Source organism: Pinus tabuliformis, chromosome 2_2 (assembly GCF_031772625.1).
Source record: "Pinus tabuliformis cultivar Carrire ecotype Pingquan chromosome 2_2, CPIR1, whole genome shotgun sequence".
In the NCBI taxonomy this organism is placed as follows: Eukaryota; Viridiplantae; Streptophyta; class Pinopsida; order Pinales; family Pinaceae; genus Pinus; species Pinus tabuliformis.
The window spans coordinates 588,559,293-588,563,188 of NC_142300.1; the positions used below are offsets into that span (position 1 = coordinate 588,559,293).

Consider the following 3,896-nt stretch of genomic DNA (forward strand, 5'->3'; position numbering starts at 1 on the left):
AATTATATAGACAAAGTAGGAAATATATTCATAGGTAGCATGTATAGAACAAAAAGGGTTGATGTGAACTGCACAGACATGGTAGGACATTAGTGCAAGACACAGAACGAAGCCTACTATAGAAATGTAAGGACTCTAACAATAAAATAAGTAAAAGTATTGTGCCCGAAGAAAAACTTGAGTTAGAAAGAATTAAGATACATAATGCAAATCCACTAGTGATTACTTCTGGAAAAGAAGTGAAAATGAATTTTAAAACTCACATAAGAGTTGTAATGCAGCGTGGGATCATAGAATTAAGTCGATTATATAATAAGAATATTATGTATATTGGTTTTCACCATATGTGGTATAGCTTCATTATACATAGAGACAGAAAGAAGAAACTGTAAACAAACTGTAAAGTGAACATATACGCCATAGAATCCAAAAGGTAATTTTAAATATGTTACATCAAACGGCCCCAAGCCCTAATAACATTTTTAAAATAAATGACTATAAACAAGAAGCCACATCAAATCTTTATACGGACGAATTCAACAGTTAAGAATAAAATGAAAGAAACCCTATATGGGGTTCTGAAACCCTAGCGAACAAATAACATGTCTCAATCTAAGCACATGAGAGTTGGAGTTTGAAACATGGCCAACCTATAGATCAATATAGAAAGAATCAACGTGTTGAAAATAGAATATACGGAAATCCCAAGCGGATTCGTATCCTATGTGAACCCATATTCATTCCTGTGATGACAATAAATTTTAGAGGTTAGGGCCATGTAGACAGTGAATTACAAGACAACTTAAAACTCTAAATGATGGATTAGCGACCAAAGCATATTACGCGAGTTGAAATGTAGCCTGTGTCCTCTCTACCTCTAAATCAGTACTGAGAGAGTTTGTCAGAATATGAGGAGATCAGAAGGATTCCTAACTCTGAAATGTAATAAATATACTAAGCAACAAAAACTATGGGACTGGGGCTGAAATCGACTACGATCATAGACAAAAAAAATTAACATAAATACATTAAAACTAACAAAACCCATTTCCGAGGGAATTTATGAGCTGAAAAATGACCGAAATGACTAAATTGATCATGGTATACCTCTGAGATTGGGGGATTTACTGATTGAAACTGAGGAACTCCAGAGTATTATAAACCTCAACAACCTTTGTCAGATAACCTGTCAACACCAAGAAAAAAAATCGATCTATTATACAAGGAACAAAAAAAAATACCAAGGTTTAACTGAATTCCCAAAATAAGGGTAAATTACCTATTGTGTAAACTGTATAAGGACACCAAACCGAAAATCCAGGTGTAGAAGGCAGAGTGAGCCAACAAAGTGAGAGCATAGGTCTTGACAGAACTCAGAGGAAGGGATAAATAAGCAGGGGAGAATATGTTAGACCCATATTTTCAGGCAGAAAAAACCCTTGATGAGACTCTGCGACACTGCGCAAGATGTGTGGGTTGCATAATACCATGCTCGTGATGAATTAATTTGAAAAATCAAGGATGGAGAAATGAATTCAGACTTGCTTTAGGGTTGATAGCATTCGAGTAACCCTAGGAAAAAAGGTCTATTCTCCTTGCCTAGCCATAAACAAGGTTAAACCTGCAAAACATAGAACTGTGTTGATAATGAACAGGAAACCATATAGAGACAAGGCTGCCCGAAAAACCATAAAACAAGGATTCAGACTCCCTAGGACAGTCATAACAGCTCACCATGTCAACTTCTGATGAAGGCTCCATAGTAAAATAACACAAAAGATAACAGTGAGATCATATCTAGCCTCTCCTCTAAGTTTCATAGGAGCGGAGAAACAAATGAAACCTAAAAAAAAAGAGCTAGTAGGTCAGAAAAGGTGCGAGGGTTAGCTAGGAAACATCACCATCGTTTGTTGCCGCTAGGAAATCGTCACTATCTCAATATAGAGTAAAAATGCCATATGCGTTCACGTGGTCGAGGTCGGGTGGCAAATGCTTGCCCACTAGGAAATCGTGAGTCTCAATATAGAGTAAAAATGCCATATGCCTTCACGTGGTCGAGGTCGGGTGGCAAATGGTCAGGAAATGCTGTACCACGTGAACTAGGCCTACCCCACATGAACATCACAATTGTACCAGGTGTTATAACAGCGAATACACATGAGAATTTAGGCATCAAATAGACGAACTACATGACCCGTTAAACTATGAGTCTATCACTATACGTGCTCGCGACGTTAATGGGGTACCTTGAGGTATATTATAGTTAATATTATAAGCTAAATATTTATCCCTCTCTTTTGTAATACATGAAAATGAAGCCCAGGGATAAATAGGAGTAAGTCCCCATACCCTATACACTATGAAAAACAAAATATAAAATTGGATAGGGAGGAACATTAGAAGAAAATCAATATATAGATATATGTATTCGAGAAATGCTCGAAAGAAAAAAAAATGTATCCATTGGCACAAGGAGAGAGATTGCAAAATAAATAAATGATAATAATAACATGGTGAAACTGAATTGAATATAAGGACAAAAATGTGTAGGACAAATTGGGTTGGTGAAAGTGACCAGTGTAATTACATGCATATGAGTATGTCGAAGTATTGTATGCATGGAAATGTTTTTAAATTAATAATATATACATATATATTTGAGAAATTCTAGAAAGAGAAAACATATATTTATGGGGATAAGGTTGGGAGATTGCAAGATAAATAAATAATAATAATAATATGGTGAAACTAAATTGAATATGAGAAAAAAATGTGTAGGACAAATTGAGTTTTTGAGAGTGATCGATGTAATTACATGCATATCTTCAATGAATTTGTGGAAGCATTGTATGTATGGAAATGTTCTTAAATCTATTAATTGTGGCTTAAAATTACAAATTTTGAGACAAGTTTGTTGCATCGTGAAGTTATCATTATTGTCACATTCCCTTTGCATTTACAATTTTTGAAGCAATATTCTTGCATCATGAAACTATCATTATTGCCACTTTTCCTTTGCATCTATTACAATTGTGCTATTTGAATTTTTTTTATTTACACTTGCTTAATATTTTGTATACACTCATGTGGACTTATTAAATTGGGCCTTTACCTCTATTTGGCTTAAAGTTAAAATTCACAAAGATTAACCATTTTTATAGAAATTGGTTTCCACTGTTAATCACATATTTTGATAGGTCAAAATAATTTAACAAAGTCTTAGTTATATGCAATTTAATTTTCCCCTTGAAAGAATATATACAAATGAGTCAAGGAAAGGTGAGATATTTTAAATTTAGTGAAGCAACATTTTCACAAACTTTCTAATTTTATTTGTTGATTAAGATTTATATTGCCTCAAAATATGTTTATCCAAAATTAGAGATCACAATTTAAATTGATCCCTACCACATTCTTTAGCAAGGGAAAAATATATCTACTAACAATGGTTTATTTATTATTATTCAAATTAGTCCTAGAATAAATTGACTTACAAGGCAAGTTATTCATATGCCCAATTTTAGATATACCAAAATTCAAGTACCAGTTACTACTAGTTACATCTCTATTAAAAGGAACTATTGTATTAAATGTAGAAAACATAAGCTTAGAGACTAAAAGAAGCATCGATTATCTGTTGAAGTGACTGGGTCATATCCTTGGAGATTTTTTGTGCTAGAGGCTTGAGGATTCATTATATATGGCCCTCTATGTGGACCAAATGAGCATCTAGGCTAACAAGATGAGAGTGTTGTTGGAATCAGGCTCATTGATTTTCATTAACTCAAGAGAAAATATTATTGCAGTCCTCATGCTCTTCCTTCAGGACACTATCCAAGGGTGCCTTCATTTGTAGACTGAGGGTAATGGGATTAAGATATAGGATTTAAGAATCA

At 33.9% G+C, this 3,896-nt stretch overlaps 1 long non-coding RNA gene across 1 annotated transcript; it reads right to left on the bottom strand.

Moving 5' to 3' along the window:
* Positions 1 to 500: 500 nt before the first annotated feature.
* LOC149194029 (uncharacterized) lies at positions 501 to 1,796 on the bottom strand. Its single transcript, XR_016255021.1, has 3 exons — positions 1,280 to 1,796; positions 1,108 to 1,186; positions 501 to 743 (listed from the first exon to the last, which is right to left on the bottom strand). It is a non-coding gene; the product is annotated as an uncharacterized LOC149194029 (long non-coding RNA).
* Between the last annotated feature and the right edge of the window lie 2,100 nt (positions 1,797 to 3,896).